Source organism: Euleptes europaea, chromosome 6, assembly GCF_029931775.1.
Source record: "Euleptes europaea isolate rEulEur1 chromosome 6, rEulEur1.hap1, whole genome shotgun sequence".
NCBI lineage: Eukaryota > Metazoa > Chordata > Lepidosauria > Squamata > Sphaerodactylidae > Euleptes > Euleptes europaea.
The window spans coordinates 10,262,766-10,277,159 of NC_079317.1; the positions used below are offsets into that span (position 1 = coordinate 10,262,766).

The following is a 14,394-nucleotide window of genomic DNA, read 5'->3' on the forward strand; positions in this document are numbered from 1 at the left end:
ACAAACCGGAGGCATTTGTCAGAATTGGATTTTGTGGATTATGTGAAGAAACTAGATTTACACATTGCATCCATTTTTTTGGTATGCTTCGTGATCATTGGCCATTTTAATATTTTTGTTAGTTTTGCTCTGTATTAAACCATTATGATGGTGTTTAAATTTCTCTGTTGGTAAGCTATTGACGAAGGATTTAATTGTTAATTTTCTCCTGTGATGTTGCTTTAGTACTGGGTGACTTTGTGTTTTGTTTCAGATGGTAGCCTTGTCTGCCCTAGAAGAGCTAGATGTGAGTCCAGTAGCTCCTTAGAGGCCAGCAAGATTTTTGGGGTATAAGCTCTCGAGTGACGAAGCCCTCTATAGAGAGCCAGCATGGTATAGTGGTTAAGAACGGTGGTTTGGAGTGGTGGACTCTGATCTGGAGAACCGGGTTCGATTCCTCACTCCTCCACATGAGCGGCGGAGGCTAATCTGGTGAACTGGGTTTGTTTCCCCACTCCTCCACACGAAGCCAGCTGGGTGACCTTGGGCTAGTCACAGCTCTCTCAGCCCCACCTACCTCACAGGGTATCTGCTGTGGGGGAAGGGAAGGTGATTGTCAGCTGGTTTGATTCTTCCTTAAGTGGTAGAGAAAGTTGGCATATAAAAACCAATTCTTCTTCCTCCTCCTCCTCCTCCTCCTCCTCGTATTTGACAAAGGGAGCTTTGACTCTCGAAAGCTCATAACCCGAAAACCTTGCTGGTCTCTAAAATGCTACTGAACTCGATTCCAACTGTTGCGTTTCATCTCTCTGCATTTTTTAAAACTTTGAGAAATAATGGTGTGTGTGGGAGGGGGGAAATGTAAGGGAACATTCAAACATGCATCCATATTTGGAACTGTATGGTCCTCGGTTTTGCTGATTGTGTAGCTGAACTGTATTTGACTGTGATCTTTAGGGTCACGTTGAGTGATTTTGCCACTATATCCCTCTGCCAGCTTGATATGACAAAATTCCATTTTTTCCTGATAAGAAAACTGACTGTGCAAACCTATGCAGATTTACCCCAGCCTAAACCAATTCAAATCAATAGGTTTCGACTGGAGTTAACCCAACATGATGTAACAGTGAAATCTTGAGAATACTTTCCTGGGAGTAAGGTTTACTGAGTAGACCTGAGTAGTCATGATTAGGATTGCTTTCTGCATTTGCTGCCTGGAGGTCTGATGTTTCTAAGCCTCAAACAGTGACTTTTGAATCCATTAGAATCACAGAGTTGGAAGGGGCCATACAAGCCATCTAGTCCATCCCCCTGCTTAATGCAGGATCAGCCTAGAGCATCCCTGATAAGTGCTTGTCCAGCTGCTGGATGAAGACTGCCAGTGAGGGGAAACTCACCATCTCCCTAGGCAGCCGATTCCACTGTTGGGCAACTCTCACTGTAAAAAAAAATTTACCTAAAAAAATTTCCACTTGAAATTTAAAACCCTTCTTGCGAGTCCTATCCTCTGCTGCCAACAGGAACAGCTCCCTACCCTCCTCTAAGTGACTGCCGTTTAAATACTTTAAGAGAAGGATCATATCCCCCCTCAACCTCCTCTTCTGCAGACTGAACATTCCCAACCCCCTCAGCCTTTCCTCGTAGGGCTTGGTCTCCAGGCCCCTGATCATCCTCGTCGCTCTCCTCTGCACCCGCTCGATTCTGTCCACATCCTTTTTGAAGCGAGGCCTCCGGAAGTGCGCACAGTACTCCAGGTGCGGCCTGACCGATGCATTTAAAGGCAACCCAATAGATGTCGCGGTCTTGCAGAGTCTGCTCATGAGCAACATTGTGGGTGTCTTATTTTTTCCACGAGGCAGCTTCACCACTTCATTTCCACATGGTGAGTTAGCAATTTAGATGTGTTTATCCATGGCCAGATCCAGAATTTGCCCCATTAGGCTGAGCGCCAGTTTCCATCGGTTTTCGTCTCCACGAAGTGTCGCCTTGCACCAGAGGAACGCCGAAGGAACGGCTGCAACGTTTTGAACGTGAGGATCGGGCCTGCGACTGAGCTCGAAGCCTCTCCGCGGCTGCTGTCGCATTACCATGTTAACATACTTCCGAAAACCGCAAAGCGAAACCTGGCAGTTAGTGAAATTCTAAATATTTTTGTTTTCGCTGAGTAGTTATTGGACTTGTCATTGGGAAGCCTGCCAGTTTTTCTTATTTGTTTTATAATTCCTCCCATTTGGCTGTGCAGCTGTGTTCACTTCATCTTGAAGACTGACTCAACACGTCGTCGTCCTGTCCCCCCCAGTTGTGGTTGAGCTCGTTGAGAAAAATGTTCTAACATTGGAATAGCTTGTTCTTGTTTTGGAACGGATTGTAGTTACCCCTGTTCTTGCAATAGCTTCAGGCTGGCTTTTCAGTCTACTGGTTTTAATGAATTCAAACCCGTACCATAAAACATACTTCTCGAACTCTAGGTTTAATGCAAGATTTTTTTTTTTTTTTTATTGAACGAAAAAGAGTTGAGGCAGGCTAGGTTGGCGTTTCTCCTGAACCCATGAAGCTGCCTTCTACTGAATCAGACCCTCGGTCCATCAAAGTTAGTATTGTCTACTCAGACCAGCAGCGGCTCTCCAGGGTCTCAAGCAGAGGTCTTTCACATCACCTACCTGCCTGGTCCCTTTAACTGGAGATGCCGGGGATTGGACCTGGGACCTTCTGCATGCCAAGCAGATGCTCTGCCACTGAGCCATGGACCCTCCCCTCTAGGGCAATGGTCAGTTGACCAGTCAGTTGGTCATTAATATTCCTTGAAGCTAAGAATGCCTCTGTGTAGGTGTCAACTTATCTATTTTTGATAGGGCCGTTTGGTAAAAAGGCTACAGTGATAACTAGAAACACTAATCTGTGAGCTCTTGACCCATTGAACCAGAAATCACCACAGAGACAATCAGATTCCAAGCAGATGGCTTTACTGGTCAAATAGGCAATACAGTGCATTGAAGGCAAGATGACAGCTATGGTTTGTCTTGCCCGTTATTTGGAAATATAAGGCAGAGAAACGGCAGGAGATTACAAAGCATAAACAGAGCATTATTTCCTAGGAGTGGCGTTCCCAGGCTTTGGTATGTGTAGCCGTCCTTGCAGTCTGGACGGTTCAGCAGAGAAGCGAAAGGAAACATCTAAACCGAGATAACAGCCTGACATCCTGCTCCCCTTAAGGCCCCCTCCCATCCGGCAAGGGGGCTGGTCTGTCCGGGTAGGTATTGTGAAAAGCGTTGACCAGTTTGGGGGCGGAGACATCCCGTGCGCGAACCCATTCGTCATAGGCAGGGGGGAAGTGTTTCCAGCGGATCAGGTATTGCAAGGCCCCGTGGTGTATGCGGGAATCCAGGATTTTGGAGACTTCTAAATGTTCTTCCCCCCCCCCACCATTATGGGCTGTTCAGGAGGCGGCTCCGGGTGCCATTGTGGGGAAGCAACATGGGGCTTTAGAAGGCTGATATGGAAAACGGGGTGCACACGCCTCAGAGTTTTGGGGAGAGACAGTTCCACCGTGACAGGATTTATGAGGCGGATGATGGGAAATGGGCCAATGTATTTAGCATTGAGCTTATGGCACGGACGGGTGGAGCGCAGGTTCTTGGTGGAAAGGTATACCAAGTTACCCACTTGCAGGTCCCTACCGGGGGAACGATGCTTGTCGGCCTGCGCCTTGTATTTGCGCTTGGCTCGGTCTAGGTTGCTAACCAGCCAGGGCCATGTTGTACGGAGGGTGTGTGCCCAAGAGGCAATGTCGGCACCCCCCTCCCCCTCTGATCCTTCTATTGGGGTGATAGGACCGAAGTCCTGTCCATACACCGCATAAAACGGGCTGAAACCTGTGGACTGATGTACAGCATTATTGTAGGCATATTCTGCAAAAGGCAACAGTTCCACCCAGTCATCTTGGTGGTAATTTACATAACAGCGCAAATAGCATTCAAGTACAGCATTGACACGTTCGGTTTGACCATCCGTTTGGGGATGGTATGCACTAGACAACCCCTGCTCCACCCCCACCAATTTGAGAAAAGCTTTCCAAAACTTAGCAACGAAACTACTTCCGCAGTCGCAGATTATCTTGCGCGGAAACGAATGTAGTCTAAAGACATGTGACACGAAGAGGCGGGCCAACTTCTGAGCGGAGGGGATCCCCGCACATGGAACCAAATGTATTTGCTTAGAAAATAAGTCAGTGATAACCCATAACACAGTTTTTCCCTCTGAGAGGGAGATCCGTCATAAAATCCATAGCAATCACTTCCCAGGGTTTGCTGGGTATTTCAAGTGGTTGCAGTAGTCCTGGGGGCTTGCCTTGAGATAGTTTGACTGTGGCGCAAACAGGACAGCTGCGAATAAAAGAGTCAATGTCAGAACGCATTCCCCCCCACCAAAATTGTCTGCGCAACAGGTGAAGGGTCTTAAGGAACCCAAAGTGTCCAGCTGTTTTTACTCCATGAGCCAAGTGTAAGACGTCTTTTCGGAGCGCTTTGGGTACATATAATTTCGAGTCTTTGTACCAAGAGCCTCCCTTTTCTATTACACCAGGAGGCAGGGTTTGAGCAGAGCGTTCCATAAGGCATTATTCCCGAAGGGAATTTAAGAAAGACTCGGAGACGGGAACCCCCCCCTTAATTACGGTGGTAGTAGGAGCAGTTATGGGGGTTGACGAGGGGGGAGCGCTTACATGCGGTGGTGTGCAGACTGCAGGCGGCTGGGCGGCCGGTTGGGTTGGAGGAGCTGGAACGCTGGCTATCGTGTGCTTCTGTTGTGGGGGCAGCTGGGCGGCCGGTAGGGCTGGAGGAGCTTGCGCGCCGGCTGTTGTGTGTTTCCGCTGGGGCAGCGTTTGGGATCGGGTTTGTACAGCCAGTACGGGCAGGGCTTCTCTTTGCGCGGGCGTAAATAAAGAGTCTGTTGGCTGATCGAGTTTCGCCGGGTATTGAGGCAACCGGGAGAGAGCATCTGCGAGAACGTTTTGTTTTCCCGGGATATGCTTCAGGACAAAACGAAACTGAGCAAAGAATTCCGCCCAACGCTGTTGTTTCGCAGATAACTTATGGGTTCCTGTGAGGGCAGCTAGATTTTTGTGATCGGTCCAAACTTCGAAGGGGACTTTAGACCCTTCCAGGAATTGTCGCCATAGAGTAAGTGCATGGTGAACAGCTGAGGCTTTTTTCTCCCAAATGGGCCAGTTCAATTGGGAGTGCGCAAATTTCTTTGAGAAGTAAGCGCAGGGGTGAAGGAGACCATCTGGTCCTCTTTGGAGCAGGGCCCCTCCCATAGCTACGTCGGAGGCATCGACTTGTACAATGAACATTCGATTTGGGTCTGGGTGCCGTAGCACAGGTTCCGACGTGAAAAGGCGTTTGAGGGCTACAAAGGCGGTCTGGCATTGATCAGTCCACAGTATCTTAGCGGAGGGTAACGTAGCAGAGCTTCCTTTACCTTTGGTTTTCAGAAGGTCGGTGATGGGCAGCGCTATTTGGGCGAAGTTAGGGATAAATCCGCGGTAGAAATTAGCAAAGCCCAGAAACTGTTGTACTTGCTTGCGGTTGGAGGGAGGAGTCCAATCGAGGACGGATTGGACCTTGGTCGGGTCCATGCTAAGGCCATGGTGGGAGATTATATATCCCAAGAAAGTTATTTTGCTCTGGTGAAATTCGCATTTAGCCAACTTTGCAAAGAGTTGGTGATTGCGCAGGCGGTGCAGAACTTTTCGGACCAAAGTGATGTGTTCATCCATGGTTTTTGAATAAATAAGAATGTCATCCAAATAAACTACCATCCCGCGGTACAGTAAATCATGGAGGATTTCGTTGATGAGTTGCATGAAGACCCCCGGGGCACCTTTTAACCCGAAGGGCATCACAAGGAATTCAAACATTCCAAAACAGCTAGAGAAGGCAGTGAGGGGTTCGTCCCCCTCGCGGATACGGACGCGGTAGTAGGCTTCTACTAGGTCCAATTTGGAGAATATACGTCTCTCTTGTAGCTGCCCCAAAATATCTGAAATTAGCGGTATAGGATAGGCGTTGGCTTGAGTAACTGCATTGAGTTTTCGGAAGTCAATGCAGAGGCGCAGGTCGCCCTCCTTTTTTCGGACGAAAAACGCGGGGTCTGAGTTGGGAGCATTCGATGGGCGAATGAACCCTCTGGCAAGGTTTTTGTCCAAAAAGTCCCATAGTACGGTGCGCTCGGAAGCGCTCATAGGGTAAATCTTACTCTTGGTTAATGTGCAGTCCTTCACCACCTCAAGTGCACAGTCAGTGGCTCGGTGGGGGGGTAAGGCATCACATTCTTTAATGTTAAAGACATCCGCAAAGTCCTGGTATACATCAGGTAGGGATGGCGGTGATGGGATATCGGAGATTAATGCCGGAGCGGGTGGAGACAGCACCGCAACTTGCTGTCGGTGCTGGTCGCATTTGGGGTTGGCAAAGGAGATAGTGTTCGTCTCCCACTCTATACTGGGACTATGACCTTTAATCCAGTTAATTCCCAGGACCACTTCAAATCGGATAGGGGCTATGGTAAAGTCTATTTGCTCCCACTGGGAGCCAATACCCATCGCCACCCCTGTGGTGCGATGATCAACTGGGCCCCCCTTGAAATGGCTTCCGTCCATTTGGGCAAATTGGACGGGGGCTGGTAAAGCCTTGGACTTGACTTTGAGTGCTGCAAATGTGGCCTCATTGATTAGAGTGCGACCGCAACCGGAGTCAATGAGTGCCTTAACGGGTAGTTGGGGACCACCTTTATAGTGTTGTAAAACTGCGTCCACATAAACGGTGGTTTCTACTTCCTTCACTTTAGTGGGAGCTTTCGGTTTAGCAGGAGATTCTGCAGAGGTCTGTGGAGACGCTCCACTCACCACAGACTGGAGCCGTTTTTTGACAAATCAAGGGGGGATTCCAGGTTTAAAGCTGGAGGATTCCATGGGTTCTCTTCGTCAGAAGAAGGAGAGTTGTCCCCCAATGGGGCATTTGTAATCCGGGACCCGGCGGGGTCATTCGATGTAGGAAGGATAGATGAGTCCTCAACGTGAAGTGCAGAGGGTGTGGGTCTTCCCGGCGCTGCGCTGCGGGTGGCCGCGGTGCCTCTGCGTTGAGGTCGTCCTCTAGCTCGGGCTGCCATGCTGGGACGAAAGAGTTCAGGGCGATGTGGGCAGACTGCCGCAAAGTGGCCCAGTTCCCCACAAGTGAGGCAAGCACCTCTTTGAAACCGGGTTTCGCGATCCTGGGGTGGACGCGCGGGTTTCCGTGGATTGGGGGGCGGTACCTTGGGCTGGGGTTTTTGGACGCTTTTCTCCTTGTTTCTTTGGCGGACAAGGGAAATAAAGCGCCGGCGGCTTTCCACCTCTTCGGCTAATAGAATCCAATCCTCGAGGGTGTCGGGATCACCCCGCATATACGACCAGTTCAGAATGTCAGGGTGTAAGGCTTCCCTGAAATGGTGAATTAGGGTGGCTTCGGGCCAGCCCACAATTCTGCTTGCTAGTCTCTGAAATTCATCGGCAAACTCTCGAACTGGAGTAGAGCCCTGTCTTAGTTGTAGAAGCTCCGCTTTGGCTCGTTCCCCCAGAAAGGGGTCCTCAAACCTCCTCCGTAAGGCAGTCATGAAATTGTTGAGGGAACGGATAGAGCGGGATCGGGTGTCGAACTGGAGGACCATCCAGTCGGCTGCTTTACCTGTCAAAAGGGAAGCCACATAGCGAACCCGGCTGTCCTCTGTAGGGAAGAACTGTCCTTGTTCTCGCATAAAGCTGTCTACCTGATGCAAGAAACAGGGCAGGGTTTCGAGAGATCCATCGTAAGTAGTTTTCAACTTGAGTTGTTTCCAAGGACCGGGCATGGGTTGGCCCGGTTGCACGGGTGCCCTGGGTGCAGGTAAAACGGGACCTCCAGGAACCGGGGGTTGAACAGGCACATTAGCGGGTGGCTGGGCTGGCACTCCCTGAACCGGTACCGCGGCCCCCTGTGGAACGGGTTGTGCCGGGGTTGTCAGGGCCTGCTGTAACTGCCTGTTGTCCTGAAGCAAGCGTTCCATTAGCTCCTGATCTACACGGCCAGATAGCTCTCGATTCTGAGCTCGTAACAGGTGAACGTCCTCACCCGGGCCACCTGTACGATGAGGTTTGCTTGTCCGAAAACTTGTGGCCCATTGAGAACTGTCCCCATACAAGTCCTCTTCCTCAGACTCCTCGGAGTCTTGGCGTCGTTCCGCAAGGCGGCGAGCGCGTTGGGTCGTGCGCGACGGGGCAAATACCGGGGAAAACGACAGACCCAATGGAGGACCGCTCCTTCCGGAGTCTTTGGGGCGGCCGCCTGTCCGCGCCCGAACCGCAGCCAACTGCAGTTCTTTATCCCTTGCGGCTTGAGCCTCGGCTTCCGCCTTAGCCGCTTCAGCAGCTTCCCTATCCGCGAGAGCTTGTGCGCTTTCAAGTCTCAGAGCGGCAGCTGCGGTAATGTGCGGTAAAAGTTCCGTTTCCAGGAGCGTGAGTAGGGGGTCGGGCTCCCCACCTAGCAATGGTTGCACTCGGACCGCGACCGCGGGTGCATCGGCCCCGAACGTCGAGGTCAAACGTTGAGCCAAGGTGGCTATCGTGGTATCCTTTGTACAATCCGCAAAGAGGAGGGCCGTCTGGATAGCGACCCTCTTGGCTTCAGCTTGACAGTCAGCTGCATTGGGTACCAAAGAAAAACCTGCCGGTGCGGCTCCCGCCATGGTACCTTCCCCCAAGGCGACAGGACGCGTTAGAGCCGTGGATGAGAGAGTCTCACGGGCAATAAGCTTATCCAATAAACCGGTTAGTATTTGTAAGTCCTCAGTTGCCAGCCGGGCATCATCCAGCAACTGATCAAAATCCTGGAGGTCTAAACGAGCATTAGTATCCTCCGACGTTAACATCCAGAGAACCCTCACTAGAGATTGCCACTGTGTCTGGACCAGTCCACTCAAGTGGCAAACCTCTGAATTAGTCCTAAAGAGTTCAGCTACTATGTCCCGTAGAAGGGTAGGATCCTCTGATGAGGACTCCAGGGTTCCAAGAAGCAGTAGTCACGGTTCACTCGGAGAGCGCCCTCCTAGCTCCCATCCGAGTGGCAGGCGAACCCTCCAGGGCTCCAGCCTGACTAAAGAATCGATGAAGAAGAATGGACCATAGCTGTCATAATGTGAGCTCTTGACCCATCAAACCAGAAATCACCACAGAGATGTGGGCAAATTGGACGGGGGCTGGTAAAGCCTCGGACTTGACTTTGAGTGCTGCAAATGTGGCCTCATTGATTAGAGTGCGACCGCAACCGGAGTCAATGAGTGCCTTAACGGGTAGTTGGGGATCACCCCGCATATACTACCAGTTCAGGATGTCAGGCTGTTATCTCGGTTTAGATGTTTCCTTTCGTTTCTCTGCTGAACCGTCCAGACTTCAAGGACGGCTACACATACCAAAGCCTGGGAACGCCACTCCTGGGAAATAATGCTCTGTTTATGCTTTGTAATCTCCCGCCGTTTCTCTGCCTTATATTTCCAAATAACGGGCAAGACAAACGATAGCTGTCATAATGTGAGCTCTTGACCCATCGAACCAGAAATCACCACAGAGACAATCAGATTCCAAGCAGATGGCTTTACTGGTCAAATAGGCAATACAGTGCATTGAAGGCAAGATGACAGCTATGGTTTGTCTTGCCCGTTATTTGGAAATATAAGGCAGAGAAACGGCAGGAGATTACAAAGCATAAACAGAGCATTATTTCCCAGGAGTGGCGTTCCCAGGCTTTGGTATGTGTAGCCGTCCTTGAAGTCTGGACGGTTCAGCAGAGAAACGAAAGGAAACATCTAAACCGAGATAACAGCCTGACATAATCTAGCACTTTAACCAGGCTTCTTCTTCTTCACTGTCTTCTTCTTAATTGTTTTCTTCATTATCTTCTTCATCATCTTCATCATCTTAAGAACATAAGAAAGGCCATTCTGGATCAGACCAAGGTCCATCAAGTCCAGCAGTGTGTTCACACAGTGGCCAACCAGGTGCCTCTAGGAAGCACACACACAAGATGACTGCAGCAGCATCCTGCCTGTGTTCCACAGCATCTAATATAATAGGCATACTCCTCTGATCCTGGAGAGAATAGGTATGCATATGACTAGTATCCATTTTTACTATTAGCCCTTTCTTCCATGGAGAGGGATAGCCCTCTCCTCCATGAACATGTCCACTCCCCTCTTAAAGCCTTCCAAGTTGGTAGTCATCACCACATCCTGGGGCAGGGAGTTCCACAATTTAACTATGCGTTGTGCAAAGAAATACTTCCTTTTACCTGTTTTGAATCTCTCACCCTCCAGCTTCAGCAGATGACCCCACGTTCTAGTATTATGAGAGAGGCAGAAAAGCTTCTCCCTATCCTATCTCTCCATACCATGCATCATTTTTTAGACCTCTATCATGTCTTCCCTTAACTGCTTTCTTTCCAAGCTAAAGAGCCCTAAGTGTTTTAATCGCTCCTTATAGGGCAGTCTTCTTCATCCATCATTTGTGCTGACATGTCGCAACTGACTCATGGCAACCCATCATGGGGTTTTCAGGGCAAGAGACAATCAGAGATGGTTTGCCATTGCCTGCCTCTGCATAGCGACCCTGCATAGCAAACACCTGGTTACCTCTGCCTCGAAAACTCCATGAGGAGGCAGCATAAGTCATTTGCGACTTGATGGCACTTTATTATTATTATTATTATTATTATTATTATTATTATTATTATTATTATTATTATTATTTACATGCTCCTGGATTCGAATTTGGTTCTGACTATGTCTCCTCTGAGGGCAGGTTAGCCAGCTGCACCTACATCAGGACTGGGTCCATCCCATCGCACCCAGCCTGAAAAAATAATTTATTTCCTGGCACCCCCTTTAGAACTCGAGGGTGACCCAATGAAGCTGATGGGCAGTTCATTCAGAACAGACAAAGGAAATACGTCTGGGGAGGGGCCGTGGCTCAGTGGTAGAGCATCTGCTTGGAATGCAGAAGGTCCCAGGTTCAATCCCTGGCATCTCCAGTTAAAGCAACTAGGCAAGTAAGTGATGTGAAAGACCTCTACCTAAGTCTCTGGAGAGCCGCTGCCGGTCTGAGTAGACAATATTGACTTTGATGGACCAAGGGTCTGATTCAGTATAAGGCAGCTTCATGTGTTCATTTGTCTTTACACAGAGAGTGATTAAAATGCGGACTTAGTGATGGCCACAGGCAAAGGGGGTTAGACAGATCCATGGAGGAGAGGTTTATCAGCAGCTACTACCCATGGTGACTAAAAGGAACCTCCACATCAATTGTGTGAGACAGGACGTGGGACTTGATGGACCACTGGTCTAATCCAGCAGGGCTCTTCTCATGTTCTTATAGCCATGATGGTTTGCAGAAAAACAGCTAGATCTTAGAGACCAACAAGATATTCAGGGTATGAGCTTTCAAGAGTCAAGCGCAGGGAGCATTGACTCTTGGAAGCTTATACTCCAAAAATCTTGTTGGCCTCTTAAGAAGAAGAGTTGGTTTTTATATGCCAACTTTCTCCACCAGTTAAGGAAGAATCAAACCGGCCTACAATCACCTTCCCTTTCCCACAACAGACACCCTGTGAGGTAGGTGGGGCTGAGAGAGCTCTAAGAGAACTGTGACTAGCTCAAGGTCACCCAGCTGGCTTCATGTGGAGGAGTGGGGAAGCAAATTCAATTCACCAGATTAGCCTCCGCCACTCATGTGGAGGAGTGGGGAATCAAACCCGGTTCTCCAGATCAGAGTCCCCCGCTCCAAACCACCGCTTTTAACCACTACACCACGCTGGCTCTCTGCTGGACCCCGATCTACCCTTAGGATCTGTTCGTCTACTTTTCATCGCATCCCACTTGGATCATGCCGTTCGTTGATCTCCCCACTCACCTCCCTCTGAAGCTGCTGATGCGCTCCATACGTCTTAAGCCGCGCCATCTGCTTCGGTGATCTGAAGCAAGGGTGATCGGAGCTGTCAGAGTTTCAACATGATCCCATCTCAAACCCCTCCCCATAGCCTGCAGCAGATTTCCCAAGGACAACCAACTTCTCAAATTTGTGCAGCTACAAAATAAACTCTTTTACAGTGGGGGGGGGGGTCCGTCAGCCTCGGACAGTCCCCGCCCGCCAAGGAAAACACTTGGCCAGAGGCAACTGGTTCAAACCCTTCTTATAAAAATAGCTACCGAGAGAGAAAAAAACCCAAACCAAAACAGCTTAGAAGATTCCAGGAGCCAAATTGATTAACGAACAAAAAAAGGGGGAGGGGAGGAAACCCCACCTTAAAAAACCGAAAGCTGGGGACCCGTTGGGTGGAAAAGGTATATAATAGAAAAATATTTTTAATTTTAAAGCCCTCGAGTAAAAAAATTAAAAATGATGAAACCAAGCACAATGGCAACTTGTAAGGTTGATAGACTTAAACCACACAGACCATACGTGTTTCGGCCTACAGGCCTTCATCAGTGGTTAGATAAAAACTCATAAAATGCACACACAAGTCATATACAAATGTATGACCATATATAGATAGATAACTTTATACGAGCCCAGGCTTGTGTATAGGATGTCTGAAAAGAATAAAGGATGATGGCAAATGAGTTCCAATTCAATTTAAGCCAGTTGTATGATTCTTAATACAGATGTTTAGGATTGAGAGCCAGCATGGTGTAGTGGTTAAGAGTGGTGGTTTGGAGCGGTGGACTCTGATCTGGAGAACTGGGTTTGATTCCCCACTCCTCCACATGAGCTGCGGAGGCTAATCCTGTGAACCGGGTTGGTTTCCCCACTCCACACGAAAACAGCTGGGTGACCTTGGGCTAGTTACAGCTCTCTTAGAGCTCTCTCAGCCCCACCTACCTCACAGGGTGTCTGTTGTGGGGAGGGGAAGGGAAGGGGATTGTAAGCCATATTCTCCCTTAAGTGGTAGAGAAAGTCGGCATATAAAAACCAGCTCTTCTCCTTCTCCTCTTCCTCCTCCATAATAAATTTCAAATTAGAAATCCCTCTAGGTAGGTGTAGAACAACCTGTAAGTTGCCATAGGTTGCCATATATTCTTCAGTATTAATTAATCTAGGACCATTTTTATATTAAAAGGACAAATGTATGACCTACATACCTGGAGTTAAAATTATTGTCCATGGTGTGACTGTCATACCTGCTAGCCTGCTTCCTTTAGGGAGAATCTGCTTCGACGGTTGGTTTGCCCGACTTGAGAACAAGAACCCCTAACCTTGGGACTTGCTACCATCACCAGCAATACTGTTCTTCCCATAACAAATATTTTTTTTATTTTAAATTGCCGCATAAGCAAGAAACGTCTTCCTCGTTTTTGTCCGCATCAGCCGAAGGTTAAGTGCTGATAGGGCAGAATTCCCAACTGCCTAAATAACATTTTAAAAAGAGATTCTGGCTCCCCAGAGCCCGAAACTTCGTTAAATTAATCTATGATGGAGCAGAACCTTCGTCTGCACCTCTTTGCGATGGATTTTTTAAAAGTAAGGGAAATGCTTAGGAATGAAAAATGCATCAGCCCTTTGCCAAATCAAAGGAAGAGAGACTTAAAATGGTGAAAGGGATTGAAATATGAGGGCGATCGCTACTAGGAAGGGGAGGGGGGGTCCCGTGATACAGTGGCTCGAAAGACCGGTTTATATTAAGTGCCTGGGATGTTTGCTGTACCTATAGGCATACGAATTTCATTTAGCTGTGCTTGGCAGCTCACACCTTCTTCCTGTTTGACAAAAAAATAATCTTTGTAAAGTGGTAAAATAGGGTGGGAGCGGCTGGGTGTTGCGCATACATTGCAAGCAGGTTAATACAATATTACAAAAGGGCTTGTTGTAATACGCAGCCATTTTTTGCGGTAACGCACTGAGAGCCAGCGTGGTGTAGTGGTTAAGAGCGGTGGGCTATAATCTGGAGAACCGGGTTTGTTTCCCCACTCCTACACAGGAAGCCTGCTGCGTGACCCTGGGCTAGTCACAGTTCTCTCTCAGCCTCACCTACCCCACAGGGTGTCTGTTGTGGGGAGGGGAGGGGAAGGCGATTGTAAACTGATTTGAAACTCCTTAAAAGGTAGAGAAAGTCGGCATATAAAAACCAGCTCCTTTTCCTCTTCTTCTTTGTCAGATCAGCACTTGCCCCCCTCTAGTTTCAACACCGGCACGCCTGGTGATGGTTAGGGGTGCACTTGAAGGGTAATTGGATGCTCCTGCCTGTTTACGAGGCACTAACCGTGCCCTGGGCTAAATAAAACCCAAGGCCAAAGGCCAAGGCATTTATAAGGAACAACCCTGCGGGCTGAGCAGAAGAGATTCATCAGCCGACACTT

At 48.9% G+C, this 14,394-nt stretch overlaps 1 protein-coding gene and 1 non-coding gene across 2 annotated transcripts in view; both read left to right on the forward strand.

Moving 5' to 3' along the window:
* SLC38A6 (solute carrier family 38 member 6) overlaps nucleotides 1-14,394 on the forward strand; it is a 77,484-nt gene that overhangs the window by 41,439 nt on the left and 21,651 nt on the right. The gene's annotated exons all lie outside the window — the stretch shown is intronic.
* Nucleotides 11,004-11,072, forward strand: TRNAS-GGA (transfer RNA serine (anticodon GGA)). Its single transcript has one exon. It is a non-coding gene; the product is annotated as a tRNA-Ser (tRNA).